At 38.5% G+C, this 15,756-nt stretch overlaps 1 protein-coding gene across 2 annotated transcripts in view; it reads right to left on the reverse strand.

Moving 5' to 3' along the window:
- The window catches only part of LOC105836196 (protein timeless homolog), a 115,748-nt gene that overhangs the window by 84,001 nt on the left and 15,991 nt on the right, over positions 1-15,756 (reverse strand). The gene's annotated exons all lie outside the window — the stretch shown is intronic.

Consider the following 15,756-nt stretch of genomic DNA (forward strand, 5'->3'; position numbering starts at 1 on the left):
TTGAAGCTGATTATTAATTACTTGGCCGCGCCATTTGCAGAGCGGCAAAACAAAATAAAATCGGAGGCTGGAGGGGTGGAGCTGATGAAGGATACTAATTTTCGTCAGCAAACGGTTTCTCGCGTAACGGCAACGAAAGAAAAAAATAGAACACGCTAAAAATTAATTGGTTACAAGTACGAAAAGAAATGGAAAAAAATCACAAAAACAAATATTTATGAAACATCTAAATAAAAACATTTTTAAAAATTATTTTACCAATAAGTTTATAAATCTTTAATAAAAACAATTTATAAACATATAAATATATAAGAAACAAATATTTATAAATATTTATAAATAAAAAAATAATCAGTGAATTATAAATATGCATTTGCTACATTTGAGACAGGTAATATAAAACAGACTACTAATATGGAATTATACATTGTGCGGAAAGTCTGCTATTGCGCACAAGTGCGGAGTGGACGCGCACGAGCCTCGAAGATAAACAATATTTTAAATGTTTATTTTACACAATAATTTAATGATTTAAACTTTAATTTTGTCTTTTTATTGTACTGTTTATTTTTAATTGTTTGTGCAATAATATTATTTTATTTTTTATATCTATCAATCGTACGACAAAAAAAAAGAAGAAATGTTTAACTGTATTTAAATCAAATAACATAAACAAGTTTGCATTTTATTCAATTGTGTTATTTATTATTGTTCCTGACAATTTAACTCGTATTATACATATATTACATTCCATTTTTAGATCATTCATTTTCACACTTTCTACCTTTTGTTAGTGTTGAAATTGCGTTTAAATTAAAAAAATTTCTATTAGCACGTTTCGTGTCGAATCAATTTTACGTTATTTGTTCATCATGTAATAAAAAAATAATAGTTTTATTAAAACATTTATGAAATAAATATTCGACAATGGTATTTTTGTTTTGTTCGATATTGCAATTTATATCAAATTTCATTCTCCATAATAATACTTTTTCAAACTTTTTGTCATTATGTGTCAATATATTTTTTTAAATAACCGTGCTGCATAGATCGCTAGGGACCTACACAGCATGTTGTACACAACTGTGTTAGTTACATGTTACAACGTATCTCTTAAGGGTTCCGTATAAATTAGAAGTCTTAATATATATTTATATATTTACGTTAGAGTAATATTAATTTAAAAAAGAATATTCTATATGACTCTCTCTTATATATCCTACTTTTTATGTAATATTCACATATTTTCTACCATATTTATACGTAATGTGCGTAAAATAAACTCGTTGTTAGAATATTTTCATTATAAAGATGCTTCCTAAAAGAAGTAAAAAAAAAACCATAAAGTTCGCAGTGAATTTCTGATGTGTTAAATAATTTAAAAAAGGGTTTGCAGCAGATAAAAATAATTCGTTCTTCTTTAATAAAAGGTTTAATACGTATTATGAAGACGAGACAAGCGCAATATTAAATTTTCTTACCTGATCAGGCCTTGACGTGGAAGGATTTACGTTTCTGTACTAAAGTAGGAAATGTTATTTGTTACTGCAATCTATATATTGAAGATATTACTCGCTCGCGCATCCCTCGCGACAAAAACGAGTCTGCCGAGGACGAATATAAATTCGACGCAGACGCCGCGAAAACGGGCAACGAAGTAAGTAAAATATTCGTATATATGTTATAAATACGACATCCATGGTACATTAGGTATAAGCTCCGGGAAATACAAACGTATCTTCCCATAAATCACTACAGAAAAATAAAGCGAACGAGAGGTTATTTGGAACTCATAGCTTCGTGACCCGCCTACGGAGAAAAACTGGGAAATAGCTTTAATAAAAATATCGTTCCGAGATAGTAATTGTGACAAATTGTCTATTTCAATCTATTCATTTCAAATAACTTGTATCAGCGGCCAATTGTGACAAAAAATATATCGATACCTTTTTTACTTTTACACACACACTTGGCAGAAATAATCGTAAATTACTTTTTTTGTTAACTTTGTTTAAGTTCGCCGTTAAGAGATATTCTATATTTATTTCGGAGTGTCAAAACGATCCGGACTGACTCTACGTGCGCCATGAAAGTTTATAGTTTCTAAGCCACAAAGAATAGCCATCGCAATGAAGAAATACGGGATAGAATCTTGTCAAGAAAAATTTCCCGTAACGGTCGCGCTAACGGGAAGTCGCGAACCTTCATCCGGGACTTTGTAACTCTCTCACGTCTCTATTTTAAGCTATCTCCGTGGCGGACAGTCTTTACGATTTCCCGAACCACGGATCAGATGAAAGTAAGCTCCGCAACAGCTTTTACAGCTTCTCCCCCACCCGTTTCCTTCTCTGCCGTGCGATCTTGCCTTCGAGCACTTATTCGTTCCGATCGTACAAAGGATTACGCAAATCGCCAGATTACGTCGTTATCGGAGTCGGTTTCGTCAATTAATAAATCACGTAGCTGGCAGCATTCGATCGATCGCAATAATTCGTTTTTTTTTTTTGACGCGTATGAACGATAGGCGACGCGGCAGTAAAAATTTAATTAATATTTTGCGCGCTGTAGAGTGACAAATTTCAATTTGAAAGCGGCTCTTTGATTCTGCATTCGATTACGGAAAACCTTTGGAGAACGAAGCCGGGATACGCGCGGACTACACAAACAGCTATTGAAGAAAATGGCGGATGAATGGCATATACTCGCAGAATTTTCAGAAAGATCCTTTGTCAAGGAGAGCCCGGCACTGTTTGGCGCAAACATCCGCGAAAGGTGGGCGACATCAAAGGCAACACAGATAATTGGTTCGAGCTCTGCCAAAGCGGCACGGTGCGACAGGTGAAGATTGCGGGATTACGTAGGTGCAGCCCACAAACGCAATCACGAAGGAGAAATTTCGCCCTGGGAACTGCCTGGTATATCGTGTACGTGTGTTTATTTATAGGATGTTGCTCTTAACTGACGCCGCGAGTATCTGATCCAGCCGGATTTCGAGTAGCGATTTCGACGGAGCGGTTACACAAAGGATAGCCGATGACAAAAATCAATTTCTCCGCTCGAGCATTATCATATTAATTAACCGCGTCTTTTCAACGAATAAATCGAGAAAGTCGACATACGGAAGTTTCTCTCACAAGTTCTTCCTCGAAGCCACGTCATCAATTAAACTCCATCAGCTATTAAAACGGCTGGTACACGAGCCCTTCGAGAAATATGGTTATTTAATAAATAAATTGCTAAGCTGCATAAAAAGTCCAAATCGCAATTAGCCCGACACCCAATCAATATTGGACAATTATCTAAGATAAAAAACTCAATCCTCGATCCAATTCGAATAAAGATTTGTATGATGCGATCAAGGAAATCCGTTTAAAACGCAATTACAAGCGCAAAATTAATATTCTTCGTATTTCAACGTTTTCTATCACGGAAGCCATTTTCTCTCGCGCCCGATAGGGGATTATCTAACCAAATCTACGCGAAACGAGTTTCTTTTTCTCCTTTTCCTTTATCCCCTCGCGTCGCTGCGTTACCATCCCGCCCAGACTTGACTTCTAACAGAACTCCCTAAGTCGCTCGTTCAATCTCGAAACCCCCGGCGCCAATCCGACTCGACTGCCCCCCCAAAAACCGCAATAACATTTTTTACGTCCCTCTTCGCTTTTCCGTCTGCCTTTTAATTTACATACAATTTCGCAGTGGACTTGTCGTGCTTTGTACAACTTCTTTCAGACCCCGAACGTAATCAAGAATCCCGATAAGTAACGCCAAAACGAGTATTTGCGTTTAATGTTCGCCAGAGTAATCTTCTCATAAAAGCGAGAAAAGGAAAAAAAAAGGTAATAAGACAGTTGCCACGCGTTTCTAACTATATTTAATGCTTCCTCGTTGTCTTTCGTTGTCTCTTCTCAAGAGAATCCTAATATGACGGAATTACCAACATTGCAGGGTTACAAATTTTTCCAAATTGCTTTTACGGAAACTAAAAACTCTTCACATGTGTAAAATACAAGAAATCGCGAAACATTCACAACTTGAGAGCTTCAAGAAAAAAATATTAAAACGTATGATGCGTGTTAAAGATTTTAAAATTAGTTGTGTTTCTGATTTTTGTTTCATTCTTCAAGTTCAAGTTGAGTATCTCGCAATTTATTCTTGTGTATACTTCAAATACAACAAATTTGGCAATTCTATGGAGCCAATTTGGAGATATACTAATTGCTCACTCGGGGAACTTTTGTTCCCTGTAATGTCGATAATTCCGTCAGTTTAGGATTCCCTTAAGGGGATGTTGAAGTCGTCCGTTTTGCCTATTGAACACGACTTACCAATGTAAATTACAATACATATATACATCGTACATACAATGGTTTACGAAACATCAATATACCACTGTATATTACTACTAACATAAATATTGCACACATGCATATGCACAAATATTATTCCAGCTAATCTTTCATAAATATTTACCTAATTTTAAGAACTTAGGCTTTCTCGTGTAACTCACAGTTAATTATCCCCACTTTGCAAGTACAAGCTATAAGATTTTTATATGAAGCAAACTTTGTTACGAGTTGAAAGGAAAAATGCCATAATCCAGATGCCATTTAAAAGTCTAAAAGCAAATAAAGAAAATTTCTGATTTTTTTCTACCTTTTCTACATAAAATCTGATCTGTAATGCATTAGTACACATACTTTAATTACGAAAATGGATTTGTTAGTTTGTAAAATCAATAAAATAAACTGTAGAAAAAAAGATTGTACTTTGTTGGTAACACAAACGAGTCCAGGAAGTCCTTGTTAAATGTTTTGCTTGAATAAATAACCCGTCAAATTGTAATAAGAATTATTTCTCCGGGGATAAAGGAAATTATCCATTATATACAAGAAATATTAACATTTAACGGCTTGTCAGGTGTAAGACGGTTGAAAGTGAACGGTCTTGTCTTAGAAAAGGTAAAGTAGCTTTCGAATAAGTTCTATTTAATGGAAAAGGATATATTTATCGCTGGAATTTTAGATATAAAAGAAATTCATGGGGAGAAACCTCCGAGTGACATCGATATGCTTACTATGCAAATAATAATATTTTCGATGCACCAAACGCAATATCAAAATACTCTATGATCCCGTCGCGAACGGGGCGCGGGATGGAATTTTAGGAGAGACAACCGTGCGTCTGTGCCAGATTTCATCAGATTCTCTCTTTCTCTCTATATTCTACAAAAAGGGAGCCACGCTTTATTCGACCCGCCGCACGAAGATTATGGAGGATAGAAGCGGAAAGCAGACGTCTGCTTATTGACAGGTCGTCATTGATTTTCTGCCAAATCGGACGAATCACCGTTCGTCGGCTTAACGAGCTGCCCCGGTGACTTTCGCTGACATCTCTTCACGGTTCACAAAAGCGTCATTTTCCTTCTTTTAGTGCCGTTTGCGAAAATCGCCATTATTTTGATCCCTCACAAGGCAGACAATGGAGGACGATTTGTGAGAAATAACTAAAATAAAATTGTATTTTACTGCTCTTAAAAGACGTGTAGGAATGAAAATCAGTTTCTCCAAATCCTACCAATTTTCCTACCGATTCTCCTTTCCTGTGGCGCATCGATCATTGTACGATCTCAATTATCGTCGAATTGGAATAGGAATAAGACGTACAAGCTCATCGACCTAAATCTTCCAGTATAACGAAATTATCCCCATGAAAAATGACGGAGAAGGAGGAAACACCGTAAAGAAAGTGAAATTACTGTGCCAGGGATGCGCCTATCGGAGATTTCTTACTTTATGGATCAGGTCGCGTACTTTACCGGAAATTTATTCCACGCAGTAAAACCGCCCTCGCTTAAAGTCCCGCGCGATGGCAAGTATCCAAGATCGGAAAGTCGTTATTCAGCCCATAAATTAACATCCGCGGTCACTTACACGCGATGCATCGTGCTTCTCGAAGAAATTCTCGGCAGATAAGGCAATGATACTGCCTTGCCTATGAAAATATATGATCGCATTATCCGATAGTTAATGATAAACCTTTCCAGTGCAACGTCAGCTTCCTACGCTTGCACTTATATATTTAACGTTGATATATAAATCGATAGTACTATAATACCGTCTCGCATGTCGAATACATAAATATAAACAAAATAATGTTAAATATAACACAATTAATCAAATTCAGACAAACAGTTTACATTAAAAATATAAAACTTCACGGTAATAGAATCTTATTCTTTATATTGTAGCTGCTTAGCATGATTGTTAAACGCAAGATTTAATTTAACGTCCATTAGTACTTTACGGCGAGAATCTTTGAAGCGAGAGTATCGAGCGCGTTTATCTATAAAGATCTAATAAAAAAGGAATCAAACTCTCATCGCATATCGGCTCGATATTCCTCCGAGATATCATTAACTGCGCAGATGTCTTTCCAAAGTGACGTTAGTGGCAATCACGCTCGAAAGGAATGCATTATCTTTTTGCGATGCAATTCCGTTTCAATATAGATCATCGAGGACGATGCCCACACCGCCGTTTATCTGCGTTTTGCTTTTATTACGAGACGTGGTGGATCGCGATAAAAAAAAAAAGCACGGAGCTGTTTCGCTCTCATATCAGAACTTCATCCTCTCGCCGGTAGCTCTCTCCCGCATTTACCGGAGTGGCATCGTGCCGAGCAGATACGCATTTAAATTTATCTCACGTCATTTTGCGAGAACGAGAACATAATTGCATCGTCGAGAAGTCATTAAGACGTGCTTACCGCGACTGCTTCCTTTTGAGGCGCGACAGCTAATGATAGACGTGGTTTAAATAATATCACGTAGAATTCTAACGATTTCAAAATGTAATATATCCAACAAACAGCTCCAATTAACATCAACTAGGCATGAAACCTGACGCTCGGATTCTCAATTTTTCTTTTTTCAACAAGAATAATCCGCTAAAAGCTTAAAAAGCTAACGAGTAAACCTGCCTTTGTGTTACTTGCGAAATTTATTGAAACTCAATACATCTGTAAAGTATTCAAAAATAATAGACACGTATGTTTTGCATCGACAGCCAAGCATATTTAAGGGATAAAAGCAGCCCTCGAAAAGTGACAAATTTCGTTTTTCAATTATAAAAAGTTTTTACATTAGTGGATAGCTTTTAAAATTAGATACATGCATTCGCGACATTACGCTTTTAAACTTTGATCAGAAGTTACAGCCAAAAATCAAAATTTAGCCAAATTTTCAAGGGCTGATTTTACCTCTTATTTTACCTTTGAACACATTTAGTTGACAATAAAAAAAATGCGTTTATTACATATTGGTTACTCCACAGACGTGTTAAATTTCGATAAATTCTATGAGCACATTCAAAAGCACGTTAAACTATTTTCTTAATGTTTTCCTTGCACTAGTTGCAAATATAGATTAAAAAATTCTGTGCAGTATTCTCAATCCCATTTATTGTTTATAATTTAAAAACTTTGGTGTCTATGTTTATCAAAATTTAAATAATCTTCGAAATATTAAAATGTGCGATAGGAATAAGATTATATAACAGATAGCAAAAAATGGCATGAAGTGTTCGGTACTGAAAAAAGATGCACGAGTCGTAAGCTGCATATTGTTTAGAAAACACAAAAACGTATAAAAAATAGCTGTGTAAGCACATGTTATTGATTTTTGATAGTTTGTTGAGCTATAAACTTGATTTACTCAAAATTGTTGTCTCCTCTTTTTTTTTTTAGTTAACTCATTTTCGCACTGTCCAATCCATCTCTTTGAACAAAAATTTCTCTGCGTTCTAAAAATAACTCGAATAATCTCGATAGCTTGTCGAAGTGCATCGGACAGCGCCGATAACGAAAAATTGTCACCAAATTCACAGTAGTTTACGGTTTGCCATTCGAAGGAGGATTAAGCTTTGCGGCAATTTGCATACATATAGTCGATCACTTAGAATGTCGCGATAAAACGTTTCAGTTGCGAACCGTAAAAAAAAAGAGACGATAATTGGTTATCGAGTTCATTGATTTTCGAGAACGCGGAATCGCGCCTAGCTACGCGCTCCACTCACTCTCTCTCTCTCTCTCTCTATCTCTCTCTTTTTCATCCCCTTGCGTACTCCTCATCATGAAATAAATAAATCCGACGCGCATTCAGCACACAGCATCAATCCGAATTCAATTTTCTGGCGAGATCTCGCAAGGGAAGGAGTACCCGTAGGGGTGCTGCAAAATGCTAAGAGGAACGGCTTTGATGGCAGCAATAGTTCTATCCTGTGGTCCCAAGCGAGCATACACGCTCGCAGAAAATTCATCTAGGAAAAGAATAAAATTTATCCGGGAAAAGACACGCAGCAGGTAGCCAATGCAAATTTCATACCGCTCTTTAAACTGAACAATTTTTCACGTGCTAATATCGTTTCTAAAATATGACAATAAGACTTTGTAGAAGAGAAAAGAGCGATAATAAAAATGTACATTTCACGAGTAAATATCATTAAAAAATATATATATAAACCGCAAACCGAAAAGAAAATAAAATTCCTGCGACAGACCAGACGCGTAAATACGTTAATCAAAATACCCTATCGCGTGTCGCGGTCTAGAGTCTCGAGCGCAGACATTTCCCCAATTTTCCAATTTCACAATATTTCATGGACCACGTAGACTCAACAACAAACGGGTTTTAGTTTGCCACCGTTTGCGGGCGAGGCACACGCGAGGTCGGGAAGAACCGGGCGATGAAACCGCCGCCGCCGCCGCCGTGGCCTGGGCCACAATCTCTCGAATTTCCGCGGCAATCGAATAACCCACAGCAAAATCCGTTAAGCAGTTATTAAAGCTGCGGAGAGCTCGCTCGTCTCGCGGCGGCTTCCGCGCCCTGCGGAAATTTCAGTTATTTCTAGTACGACACACAAAATCCGATTCTGAATATTCTGCCGGGGACCGCGCGCGTATATAGGATGGACGCTCAAGGTAAAGGCACGTGCAACGACGGAACGTCGTTGGATGTTACCATTCGTCGTGGCACCGACCGCGGTAACTCTGTTTCGCGGGACATTACGTCCGCATTAGCCCGGAGGAACATATTCTAGCTCGCTTGTGATTGTAGCATACCGATTGAGGTAGGGACGCAGAGACGGCGCACGAGAATTGCCGGATACGCGTAATTTATGAGATTTGCAATGGAGTTGCGGATACCCCCAAAGGATCATGCCCCGGATACGTCGGGTAAACACCGACACAAGATTTCAAGCCCGAAGTGCATCACCAGCTTTCCTACCCTCCCCCCCCCTCCGACTATTGGGGATATACGAATCGCGAGTTTCACGCAGCACGGTACACGCGTCGCTACACTCGAATATCCGACCTGACCTTTTTATTTTTTGATAAGTGCTAAGGCGCTCGCAAACACAAAGAGGAGAGATGCGATAGGGAATACAGAAAAATCTGAAATCCCGGTGATAAAAGATACTATGCGTAAAATGTAACGGAGCGCGAGGAAATGTCTCTCTGGCAAGAAGAAAAGCCGGATAAAAGGATTCGTACAAACAATAAAACATAGAAATCATGGAAAATACTTAACGAGCGCATAAAACGGGAACTCCGTCGTAGACGAACATGAAAGGCAAACAGAGTGCGAGGGGGGGGGGGGAGGCGGAAGGAGGCGAAAAGCAAAGATGAGGAGGAGAGGTTGGCTGCTCGTAAGAATAGGTGCAGGTGAAAGCCGATAAATGGAATACGAAAGAAGAAACGGCGGAGAAAGTGAGACGCATCTGGCGCGTCGCGAAGCGAGAGCGAGAGGGAGGGGAGGGGGAGAGCAGAGAGAGAGAGAGAGAGAGAGAGAGAGAGAGAGAGAGAGAGAGAGAGAGAGAGAGAGAGAGAGAGATTCAGAGCGCACCGGAGTTACAATATAAATGATCCCGTCTGCACCCGCGCACACCCTTCCCCCCGTCGAGAGCTGAATCCCGGGCCATCCCGGCCCATTTACATATCTGTATTATTCAAGCACGACTGTTATTCAATTTCTACGCAACTCGTAAATGCATTATTATTTAATCGCATCGCACGCCGGCGGGCAGGGCTCGTCGTGCGACGCGCACAAAGGGTGTGTGCGAGACGGGAACAGCACGGGCAACGGGAAACGAAATGTCAGTCAGCGATCTATGCAATCTCTGGTTTAATTCGTCGTCTGCGGTGATCAATTATTAATGCGATTAACAATTCTTTTCGCGCATCCGTTGTCAAAGTAATGTCAAGCTTCAAATACGTTCAAAGATTCCAGTCGTGTTGCGATAATTTTTTACATTTTCAAGATTCGCGTAAATAAAAGCTTTTTTCCCCTAGGAGAAAAAAAAAGAAAATTAACGGAAGTTATAAAAAAAACACAGCGATGCCAATACTATCGCTCGGTGTTTTTATGTTCGTTGGAATTTTGTTTTTTAATCTGATAAATGTGCTTCTATATTTGCCCGGCAAAGTTTAAATTTCACTACTAGTGTTAATACAAATATTCAAATATTTTCGAAACCATAATCTCAATATGTACACTTCCCGTAGCCGCTGCAAAACGTAAAAATTTCACAAAAATCCCGGCCAGATACGTTGACGATGTTCATTGCCTTCGCGCGCGAATTTTTAACATTGATTTGCATTCATGGTGAAAGCATAGCCGTTAACCGAGGCAATTTCATGGAATTTAACCTTCAATCATAACTTCATTAACTACCACCGAGGGAGAGCTGCCATAGGAGCTTACGTAGGGCTAAAGTGCCCTCGATGTACCCTTCCCCCCTGCTCCCTGCGTGTCATTTGTATAGCACAGCTATAACAGTTTCAGATAGCGGGGGTAACATTCACCCTCTTGGTTATCTTTCTTTCTTTTTAACTGCCGATTCTCCACAGGACGGGGCTCAGAGGCCGGAAGAATGAGGAAAGCCGGCGGATATATTTCACATGAATATCTCCCAAGGTATGCTTGAACAAGAACGGTGTAGATAAAATATCCACCGCCGATGAAGAAAGGGAAAGGGAAAACGAGCGGCAGGGGAGGGCATGATGAAATGAATAAACTCGTTGAGCACCGCTTTTGCATATTAATGGCTATACGTCGTTAGGGAAGAGGCTATCATATCGTCGACGCTGGGGAAAACGACAAAAAGGAAACATTAACGCGCCGCGGTTGTCTCCTCGATACCGAAACACCGCTAAATGTCGGGCTGAAGCACCCTCTGAACGCTCCACTCGATACCCCGGGTGACGCTCGAGTACAAACGCTTCGAGTACATCTTCATATAAGAAGTTTCATTCTAAAGATTCTTAAATTCGCGTTTATCATTCATTCGGAAATTTATATACATCACGTGACAAAAAAAAAAAAGTAGAGACTGCTCGGGGAAAATACAAATATGTAACGGAGCGATCGATTGTCCAAGCAAGGTTTTTCTCAAAAAGAGATGTGTATTTAAACGCACTGAAAGTCGTTCAAATACAATTTTTTTAACATCGCTTTTTATATACCTAACCTTCGAAAACTAAAAAAATAAAAAAAAATAAAAAAAAAACAAGATTATAGATTCTACTGCACTGATTCCACAAACCAAGATCTCTCTCTCCCCGTGGAAACATAAAAATTTTTGAAAAGTCAACAAATCCAACAAGGGACATTACGCGACATTGGCCTGTTCCGAAATTGCACGAGGTAATACAACATTCCATTGCGATTTAATCGAGGAAAAGCGAACGTAGCAAACGATTCTGTCGGAATTACCTCGAGGAGCGATGTCCCGAGATGGAGGAAGGACGCAGCGAGAATGCAAACATATGGTAGCGATCGCTCGAGCTCGAGCGATCGCCGGCAGAGGATGTAAATTTCAGCCCTCGCTTTGCTTCAAATCCCCCCGGAATGTCGTTTCGATCTGATTACCATTCGCTATAACGAAGTAAAAAAAAGAGAGAGAGAGAGAGAGAGAGAGAGAGAGAATAATAATATCGATGCAACAACAAAAAAAGCAAAAAATAATCAATCGAGCTTAGTCGGCTGTAAAGAATTCAGAAGCTATGGGGATTTACACTCTAAACGCCAATCCCACCATTGCTCGTTAACTTCAATTCCTACAATCGGTATACGCAACACAACGCCGACTACAAGCTGATTGCGAATAATGCATATTTTCCGATAACATCTTCATTCTACCGAGCGTACAAGAGGAGAATCGTCAGAGGGTCGTTTCAAAAGTTGCGCGAAAAAGAATAAAACTCGGAACAAATGTTGGTAGTACATCTGTTGTTTACCCTGCGTCTTGTACTAAATAATTCCCGTTCGTTCCTACGGCTTCACGCCGCTCGGGAGGAAGACGAAGTTTCTACCCCGATAAAAGTTCTTTCATACCTCTCGAAGCCACTTCTCCTCTTTCTCGACATACAGCCGAGATCCGGCGCCTTCAATCTACGTATTTTAGGTGCATAGTACTTTTCCAGGAAATGTCAGAGATGACTTTCTGCCGCATTACGGTAAATAAGAAAAGTTATTATGGCAGTACAAACTCGATAAGTGGGGACAGTGAAAAGATCTATAGATCTAGCCGAGCGTTCGGTATACTTGTGAAATACGGGAAATGACGACCACCCTTTACGCTACTCGTACGCATTTTTATGAGTAAAAGAAGATTTTACATTAATACTTCAGCACGGAGGATGTAAATAGAATGGTAGCGTTTGTGAATTTATTTTTGTAACGAGACTCTACGTTAAAAATCAATTTCGCCACGCTAACATCGAGAAATTCATGAGTACCGATACAATAAGAAAATCCGTGATCCCCGCGCGATAGTTAACCAAACGTGTACAAATGGAGGGACCGCCCTCGTACGACCGTGGGCATGCAAATTTCGTCGCTGCGCTTCAGACGTTCCCCGCCAAAGACTTTTCAATTCGACCCTCATTCATCAAACCTTCGACTTCGAGGAGAAAAGAACACATGGGCTGACTACACGCGAGCATCCATCACCCATTCGGTCTAACAAGTTGGAATCGAGCGGAGAGAAGAGAAAAATCGTGCCGAAGTACAGCACATCTTCCTCTCCACCCCTATTCTCATAGTCGGTACTGAGCAAGTCGATGAAACGCGTATACTTTATACATGGCAGCCAGTACCGTTCTACTCGTAGACAGACATGAATAAATAAAAGCCTTCCGGTATTCTACGAAACCACTCTGATATTGATCGCGATTATTTATAAATGCTGTTGATGAAGTATCCCTGTCACGGATGACAAATAATCGTTTGTTCCTCTCTCGATTTGCCCTCCTTTCTACGAAGTTATCGTAAAGCTATTTTCCCCGTCGAATCATTAATAAGTCCGAGGGACAGTTTACTCCAAGAGCATCTACGTGTCTAAGTTGTCACCCCGAACATGTAAAAACACTACGATCAAAATTCTCCGTCGTTATTTCCGTGCAAAATTTAGAGACGAAGAATAGAACTTCCACGACGAAATAATTTACTTCCCCGAATCCTGGAAAATTCGGTGGATGATAATTTTAAACTGTGGAAATCAATGTAATAAATTTGCCTATCGTATAAAAGGGATTGCGATAACATTAGCAATAATTAAAACGTTACGCGTACGTTATTACGCAGATTAAACGTACTACTCTGACGGATTTCGTATTTTCCTGCGAAGTGTAAGTTAGAAACAGCTTGTCTCGCGAATCACCCGGCAATTTCCGGGGTGTGCTTTATCAACGCGAAACAGATACTCTATTATGTACAGCGTATGCAAAGCCATCGGGATATGGCCGAGTCGCGAGGTACAGCCATTCGGAAGTGTGTGTGCCGAGGCAACCGGAGCGGAAAAACAACTTCAATCGACGAAGCTAAAAGCTTCGGATAGACTGATTTCGCTTACCCGCGACGAAAGCCATACAATACACCGAGACACCGAAATATACTTGGCTTTATTTGCAGAAAAAACTTCTTTTATTGTAACGTCGAATTCCTTATGTCGATAAATGCGATTATTATTATAGTATCAAACGAAATATTTGTTTAATATATCATACAACAAAAAAAAAACAAAAAAAAAACAAAGTAAAAATATAAAATTTTCGGAGAGACTTAAGAAATTAAATTCTGTCTCCACGAGAGCTTTGACGATTTAAAAATAAAATAGTAAACGCTCAAATTTTTACTTTAGATAGTTATGATAAATATTTAATGTTAAAATTTCAGTAACTCTCGCAATGCACTACAATGCACTTGAAAAAAATAAATAAATAAATAAAAGATGAGATCTCTAGTTCGTTCTTGAAAATCATTTCTCTAGAGAAAGAAAAAAAAGCAAGGGTAATCGGTTAACGCATAAAGATTGTGCGCGAGATTTCTGACGCGTGGTAGAGATAATGGAGGAGTGCTTCAGACGTACTCACGTCGTAAAATAAAACAGTCTGAATGTTGGCGCTGATGTTTTATATAAAACACCCTCTATGTGAATACTGCACGACTACCGTACGTTGCACGTTGGCAGGATATAAAGAGAGAGATTAACATTTAACGACTTTGTCAGCCAGCTGCCGTAGAATTCTAGAATGAGGTGCACATGACAGTATTGTCATGTTGTAAGTTGTGGAATTCGGTGCAACGAATCGTAATTCATGATCGTAAACGTTCTTTATTACACCGACATTCGTGGTGAAGAATAAACATGTGGGAGAAAGTTAAACACGTAGTGCGAGACATTAAATTAGTGGAACATGGTAATATTCATCAACATGAATAAATCTAAACGATACTTTTATACAAATCAAATAAATATCAAACAATTTTAATAAAAATATTTTTTAAATATATATATTTTAGTGTTATAAATCAGAAATTAGAAATTCTTTAGTTTTTACTTTTTTTAAATTTACTTTCTTCAAAAATTTTGATTATGGAAGAGACCTTGATGGAATCTATCGCGTTACGTACTTCAATTTACAAATTATATACGTAATTATTGAATATTACGTATGATGTTCTATACAGAGGTAATTTTTATATAAAATAAAATTACTTGCGTTATAAATTCATAAAGTGAAACAATTATTTTTTTTCATTAAAGTAAGCTCTTGTTTGTGAAAGAGTAACGTTGAAAATGAAACGATTTAAAATGTCTATAGTAGTTATTATTGTGGTAATAAACAGAGATAAATACGTAGCGAGCTTGGATCGTCGCGAAATCTCGGCACCGAATAGCATAGTTATTCACACATAAATTAGGCGCGTGAAATGAATACCAACGGCGCGTTTAATTAAATTTGTGTCGTGATATATGCGCCAGTTATTACAAATCGTCCCTGCAAGGCTAACGCGCCCTGAATGAATTCATGTATTTAATATATCTTCCTTCTCTTATGATGTCTTCTTAACAGAAAATACACGAAAAATACATGAATATTATTAGTACGTTTCGTTAGTACGTTCACGTTTTTCTTCTAAAATGTTGAGTAAACTTTATAATTCAATAAATCAGCAGTCGTAACGAACTCTCCTTCGTAAAGGAAGGAAAACAGCTCATTACTTCCATGCTTTAACTTAATAACAGACTTTGCTCTTTATAATTAGGCGGACGCAAAGCAGCAGCTACTCTTTTCTCACAGGGTTATGTATGCAGAGAGGATATAAGTTTCTCGATAGACTGAAGTTGTACTGGCAATCCTCAAGGGAAACGAAAAGTGCTAACGACCCGTGTTTTCAAAGTACTAAGTTTT

The sequence above is a fragment of the Monomorium pharaonis genome, chromosome 8 (genome assembly GCF_013373865.1).
Source record: "Monomorium pharaonis isolate MP-MQ-018 chromosome 8, ASM1337386v2, whole genome shotgun sequence".
Taxonomy (NCBI): domain Eukaryota; kingdom Metazoa; phylum Arthropoda; class Insecta; order Hymenoptera; family Formicidae; genus Monomorium; species Monomorium pharaonis.